The 7,482-nt window shown below is 47.1% G+C and overlaps 1 pseudogene; it reads left to right on the top strand.

Moving 5' to 3' along the window:
* Positions 1 to 5,371: 5,371 nt before the first annotated feature.
* LOC132368409 (TIP41-like protein) lies at positions 5,372 to 5,997 on the top strand (annotated as a pseudogene).
* The last annotated feature ends 1,485 nt before the right edge of the window (positions 5,998 to 7,482 follow it).

Here is a 7,482-nt window from a genome sequence, read left to right as displayed (position 1 = left end):
GGTCAGAGTTCAGAAATGCAAAGAATTCCGCATAGAGAATGGCTGACATTGGCAGCACCATGGATGGACCTAGAGATGATCATACTCAGCGAAGTCAGTCAGACAGAGAAAGACACGTGTCATGTGACATCCCTCGTATGTGGAATCTAAAATACGACACAAACGAACCTGTCTACGAAACAGAAACAGACTCGCAGACATAGAGGACAGACTTGTGGTTGCCAAGGGGGAAAAGGAGGGGGAGAGACAAATTAGGGGGTTGGGATTAACAGATACACACGCTACTGTATATAAAACAGATAATCAACAAGGACCTATTGTATAGCGCAGGGAAATCTACTCAACATTTTATAATAAACTATAAGGGAAAAGAATCTGAAAAAGAATAGATATAGATATATACATAATAGAATCACTGTGCTGTACACCTGAAACTAACACTGTATTGTAAATCAACTATACTTCAATTAAAAAAAAAAAAAGAACACGGCTGATAGTGATCAATCAATAAAAACTGTCATTATTGTTCTTGTTATTCTTACTGGTATTGCAAAGTGAAAACAAGAGCCTTGCCCTCTCTGAATTTATGGTCTCCTAGGGGGCTTCCCTGATGGTGCAGTGGTTGAGAATCTGCCTGCCAATGCAGGGGACACAGGTTCGAGCACTGGTCTGGGAAGATCCCACATGCCGCGGAGCAACTAGGCCCGTGAGCCACAACTACTGAGCCTGCGCGTCTGGAGCCTGTGCTCCGCAACAAGAGAGGCCGCGATAGTGAGAGGCCCGCGCACCGCGATGAAGAGTGGCCCCTACTTGCCGCAACTAGAGAAAGCCCTTGCACAGAAATGAAGACCCAACACAGCCAAAAATAAATATTAATTAATTAATTAATTAAAAAATAAATAAATAAATATAGTCTCCTAGGGGTGACAAGCAAGTAAAGGACAAAGGCTCCCGCCCCCAAGCAGTGGGGTATGGCTGGAGCCCCACCATTCCTGTTTTAACATTTTCTTCTCTTTCTCCCTCTCAACCTAGAGATGTCCTAGAAGTGCCTTTGGGGCTCTTTCTCCCCCACTGTTGGCGGCTGTACTCAGCAGCCCTTAAAGCTGATGGGATAATGGTTCGAGGAGACAGGCGCCAGCCCACTGCCAGGAAGGCTGGTCCTTCCCCCCACCCTCCCTCGGCGGGGCACTGGCCCTTGGCTGACGCTCGGGTGCGCTGGTCGCGTGCCTGCCTTAATCCCATGCAGGGCAAACAATAATTACACCAGGCAGCTTGGCCCAGGCACTCAGGCGCGCAGAATGGGCACTTGTGGGGAATCAGCTCCGAAATGATACGCACGGCTTTTTCTTTCTTTCTTTTTTCTCCCTGACAACATTGTGACTAATGGCTTTACTTCTGGAGTTTCTGGATCACTGAATCAATTTTAGGGTCATTAGTGAATGGGGAATAGGCCTTCTCCGTCTCCAACTGTCTGTCCCCAGAAGCCTTTTCTCTCCAGTCCTTCCCATGGCTGTCACGATCAGCATGAGTAGCCCCGACACGGGTGTCATGCCATTTGGTTTGCACAGTCTCCACGGGCCAAACAAATAAACAACGGCAACAGCAAGGTCCGGGTCATTCCAGCATGAAAGCCTGGCACTGTAATGGACGCGTCAGTCACTCGGTCGGCCCGGTCTGGGTGGCCTCCCACGTCCTGCTCTCCATCCCCGCCAAGCAGGCAGTGAGCCAAAAGATGTCACTTTCCAGCCTTCGCTGGTTCAAGCTGGAGTCATCCCTGACACAGCTCCAACCAACCCCCTGGCTGGCCAGCCGTCAAACATACTCTGCCTGGCATCTGGATTAAGAGACACAGCCGTGCTAATCAAGGATGGGCAATGGAATTGTCATGTCCTGCCCACTCAGCGCTGGTGACCCCTTTGGCGACGTGCATGGCAGCAGGCAAAGAGGAGCGGAAGAGGGGGGCGGGCGCTGACAGACAGAAGGAGGAAGAGAATAGGTCTTCAGAGGCACTGCCAGAATAATTTCCACTGCCTGTAACTGGGGCCGTAAATTCCCCTGAATGAGGCAAGAATGTTTCACCCGAAAAGCCCTGGAAATTTCCCTAGAACAACCACTTTTTTTACAGATGGGAAAACAGACCAGAAAAATAAATTGTTGACGGAGGCTATCCAAGGTGTCAATGATGGACAAATTGTCACCCAATGCGGGTTCACCGCCTGACGCGCAGTGAAGCCAAACAAACAAACATCGGAGTTTGGAGCAGGGAGGGATTTACTGCAGGGCCCCGCAAGAATGGGTGGCTCATGCCCCAAAATACCCCAAACTCCCCGAAGGGATTCAGCAAGTCACTTTTAGAGGCAAGGCCATCATTGGTCATTACCAACTTCTTGGTGCAGGAATCCTTTGTCCAGGTAAACCTAAAACAAGACAAATGTTATTCTCTGTTCTGCAACTTTTTATCTCTATGTGAATGGAAACATGTTATCCCCTTAAAGGTCAGAGCCTTGAGAATGGGCTATCCTGTATATTTCAGGCTAGAGGCAACATTCTTAATTCAAAGCAAAAGCAATAGAATACAAAGGTTAAAGTAAAAGAAACAGCTCTAATATGGAGGCAGATTTGTTCTTCCCTATTACACTAAGACTGGACTGGATTGCTTCATTTAACATATCAAGCTTGGCTACTGAAGGTTCTGCACCCAATTCCAATATGTGTGTGTGGATTTTTCCACACCAACAAGAAATGCTCCAGCACCAGCAGGGTGTCCTACAATTCAACTCAATTCTGACACTATTTACCTGGCGATGGCATCAGATTCCACAGGTTAAGGGCTCAGCCCTACAAGACTGTCCCCCTCCCGCCCACCTCTGATGCCAATCATAAGTCCAGGTTGTCACCTGTGCGTCTGACCCACGGATTACGGATGGGAGGTTCCAACAATCCCCTCCTTGGGTTCAATTAATTTGCTAGAGCAGCTCACAGAATTCAGAGAAACATTTTAGTTACTAGATCAATGGTTTATTATAAAAGGATATAACTCAAGAACAGCCCGATGGAAGAGGTGCAGAGGGCGGGGTGTGGGGAAAGGATTCTCTGAGCACGCCTCTCCCCCTGTCAATAGTACTGAGCACTGACTCCACCAAGACACGTTCCACTGTGAGGGGCTGACCTAGTAAACGGGAGTTTGTTGGTCTGTGTCCCTGGGAAACGCAGAGGCACATCTTAACTGCAGCACAGCTGGATCCTGGGCCCAAGGATGCCATCAGGCTCGTCTCTTTCTCTTTGGATGGATTTATATCCATCCAACTCTCTTCCCTCGCCTGTCAGCTTTGTTCTCAGGAAAGCTCTATTAATGTGGGTCCCAGATGGCCACCAGCAGCTCCTGGCCAAGTTCTTCTCTGTCCAAGTCATTCCAGCGAAAGTCTCGGGATTGAGTGCTATTTGTCCTGGATGAGGTCACATGCCCAGCCCTGGACCAGATTCTGTGACTCTGATTGGCCAGCCCAGGGTCATTCACCCACCTCTGTGTCAGAAGGCAGGGGAGCGGGAATTCCAAAGGGGGATTCAGATGGATTCTAGATGGGGGAGTAGATGCTAGGCAGGCAGATACTACAGATGTCCACTGTGGTCACCTGCCATGCGCCAGGACGGGGCTCCGGGCTCTACAGCCACAGATCAACCCCTCTTCAAAGCATCCCTAGATTGTATTCATCGTCATTTTCCAGATAAGAAAACTAAAGCTTAGAGTGCTTGAGTCTCCTGGCCACGTTTCCACAGCAAGTACAGGGTCAAGCTGGATTCAAAACCAAGTCTTATTTCCCAAAATGGACAAAAGTTCCTCAGTGGTGCTGGCGCCTGTGAGCTACTCCACAGCCTTTGGCAGAGTCTGGCTCTCCCAGCACAAAGTCTGCTAATGGAAAGCATTAGCACGCGCACGCGAGCACACACACGCCCACACACACAGTTCAACTAAGGTTATTCCAATTTGAGCCATAAGGCGATGCCTCCTTTGTGATTCCTATTTATGACTCCAACAGAAATTAAGGACTCACTGTGGCCCCGTCTCCCTCCGTCCCTTCAGAGCCAAGGGACCATTTGATGATCTCTGCTCCCTTCATCATCCCCCCTGCAGCCACTTACTCTGAAGGCAGATCCCTGGTCCCCATAAAGTGAGGCAGAGAACAAAGCAGGGATGAGAAGTGGCAGGAGGGGCTGAGCAACAGGGGCCGTGGGCCTGGCTTCTTCTCCATCCTGCCTGTGCCAAGGGCACGCGCTGGGCTACCTGCACAGCCTCGGCCAGGACACTGCGCCTCTCTGTCCCAGGCTTCTCCTGAGTGGAAAGATGGAGGTATCAGGAGCTGCCTCTTGAGTGGCTACAACGATTAAACGCCCCGATACACATAGCGTGCTCAGAGGCCAGCGCGTGGTGGGCTCACAATAAACCAGCTCAGCAGTATTGATGCAGAAAACTCGGCCTCTGTGCACCGGTGCCCAACTGAATCTTGGAGACAGAGTGTTGGGTGAAGTAGAAAAGAATAGCTTTATTGCTTTGCCAGGCAAAGGGGGGCACAGCAGGCTCGTGCCTCTCAAAACTGTGTCCCAACCCATGAGGATCTGGTGAGGAGTTTTACAGCAGTGGTTCAAGGGCGGGGTTGCTGAAAAGGATCAGGGTGAGTGCAGGGCCTGCACTCCTTTCATCTGGCCTCAGGTGGTCTCCTGATGAGCTTCTCTGGTTCTCGAGGTTGTCAAACTGTGCCCTTCTCTCTGGAATGGAGAATGCTTCATCGAGTAGTTACATCTTCCCTTTGCTGGGGGTTTTAGCTCTGCAGAAGAGCTCAGAGATATTGTTATGTGTATCAGCTGAGGTGGAGCCAGGGCCCTGCCCCCAAAGTTGTGCTGTGGTTTCTTTTGACTGCTCCTCCCTTGTCTCTGCACACCCTCCCTTCCCTGATTAACAAGCGTTTGAAAGGCTTCCATGCCCAGGAGCCCAACAGGGTCCTGCTCAGTTTCAGTATCGCCAGAGATAGGACCAGGAACCGGAGCAGAAGCGTGGCCTGGACACACAGACAGGAGAATCCCAGAGAAAGCGGGACCCTATGGCCAGGCAGAGACGTTCCAGACCAAGGAATCCTGCTCAATCTCTGGGAGAAAAGATGGACTTGGGGCGACCTGTGCATACGGGCACCCTCTGCAAGGAGGTCAGGCCCTCCCAGCACCTCCCCCAGCCCAGACTTTTAGGAGAGCAGCCAGGGAACATGTGGGTTCTGAGAATGCAAAGTCCCCCCACTCTGACCTTTAAGAAGTAACAGACCCGGTGGGACGCCGCTGCTTCAGCCTGTTCCATGTGGCCCACGCGGGCCCCGCTGTGGCCATGATGAGCCACGGCTTCCAGAGCAGCCACCAGGACTTGTCCTTCGGGCCCTGGAAGCTGACGGCGTCCAAGACCCACATCATGAAGTCAGCGGATGTGGAGAAGTTAGCTGATGAATTGCATATGCCATCTCTCCCTGAAACAATGTTTGGAGACAACGTTTTAAGAATCCAGCGTGGCTCTGGCTTTGGGATTGAGTTCAATGCTACAGATGCATTAAGATGTGTGAACAACTACCAAGGAATGCTTAAAGTAGCCTGAAGAGTGGCAGGAAAGCAGGACGGAGGGTGAGTGCTCTCAGGAGGTTATTAAACCGTACGATTGGACCTATACAACAGATTATAAGGGAACGTTACTTGGAGAATCACTTAAGCTAAAGGTTGTGCCTACAACAGATCATAATAGATACAGAGAAATTGAAAGTCAGAGAACAGATTAAGTTTTTTGAAGAAGTTCTCCTGTTTGAGGATGAACTTCATGATCATGGAGTTTCAAGCCTGAGTGTGAAAATTAGAGTAATGCCTTCTAGCTTTTTCTTGCTGTTGCGGTTTTTCTTGAGAATTGATGGGGTGCTTATTAGGATGAATGACACAAGACTTTACTATGAGGTATCTATTCTCATTTAATGAAAGTACTAACTGACATAGGGCTTGTTCATGTTGTTACATTGTCAGTCTGACAGTTTGAAATTCAGTAATGCTTTATATTGTATGGCTATTTGTCTAACCTTGAAGACTGGGTGTGTCATATTCACTGTTGACTGCACAGTTATCGAAACATTACATCTTCTTTTCCAAAAGTTCTACAAGTTGAACATGTTTTCCAAAAGACACTCCCTGGTAAAGGGGAGTCTGAGGCTTTTAAAAAACCTCTTAACTTAATCTGTTTAAGAAAACTGTCCCTTAACTCTTACTTTTTTTGTAGTATGTGCTGTTTATGTAATGTCCTGATATTAGAAGTACCAATCTCATGGCCTCCAGAAATTTGTATTATACAATTATTTTGATAGTTGTTTTAATGTTTGAAAGCTCTGTGCTGCATTTCAAGGAACTGTTAACATACGAAGTTTTTAAAATAATAAGTGAAGAAAGTGGGGGGGAGGCTTAAATTGAGTCATGAAAATTCTTCTTGTAGCTTTATAGCAGCCTATCCTTTTTGAATGAATTTTTAACGTCATATATGTGATCATATAGAATGACGACTGAGAGAAGAAACCACCAGTGTCAGTCAGGGTAATCGTAGTAATAGTTTAGTCTCCTAACAACCCTATGAAATAGATGCTATTATTATCTCTGTTTTATAGCTGAGGCAACTAAGGCAAAGAGAGATTAAGTAACTTGCCCAAGTTATACAGTTAATAGGTGGCAGAACTGGAATGTAAGCCCAGTAAGATGTGATTGGATTGGTATTTTCCTAAATCCTGCACTTTCTTTTTCCTTTGAAATAACATGGTCACTGTGATGGATCTTTTTCTTTTTAAAAGTGATAGTAAACTACTAAAAATAAGCTATACTTTACTCCCTCAGAAAAAATGAAATCTAAATTTTTAGAAATGCTTATACTTTAACTCAACAATATTGATTTTTTTTTTCCAGAATTTATCCTCAAAAGATTCTTATATACAGTAACCCACAAACGTTAATCAGGCAGCTGTATAGAGTTGTATATATATAAATATTCATGGCAATGCTATTGTTTATAATAGCTAAAAGGAAAGAAGGAAGGCGCTATAATGCCCATTGAATGAGCATTGATTAAATGGCCATGTTCATCCTGTTGGCCTACAACAAATAGACTGCCAGATATTTCTCCAGCAAAGTTGGATTTATTCTGGATCAGCAGAAAATTGCAATTCAGGTCTGTAACCGTGGTGAGCCCTGTGCAAGTCCCCACACGGCAAGGGAAGGAGCATGCTTCTATAGAGAGGAAAAGGAAAATGGGAGTGCTACAGTAAGCAGAGAATCCATGACTCTCCCTTGGTTGAGTCCTTGCCGGGAAGTAAGAGGAGTCTTTCTTTTTTCTGTTGGGCTCTGCTATGGTTACTGGGTATAAGAGCCCCCCATTCTAGTCTCCCAAATCTATTTAACTGAGGTTTCTGTTTATTCATTTTT

This window comes from Balaenoptera ricei, chromosome 7 (genome assembly GCF_028023285.1).
Source record: "Balaenoptera ricei isolate mBalRic1 chromosome 7, mBalRic1.hap2, whole genome shotgun sequence".
Lineage (NCBI taxonomy): Eukaryota > Metazoa > Chordata > Mammalia > Artiodactyla > Balaenopteridae > Balaenoptera > Balaenoptera ricei.
Note: the sequence above shows the minus strand (reverse complement) of the source record. Positions and strands in the feature narration are given on the sequence as shown.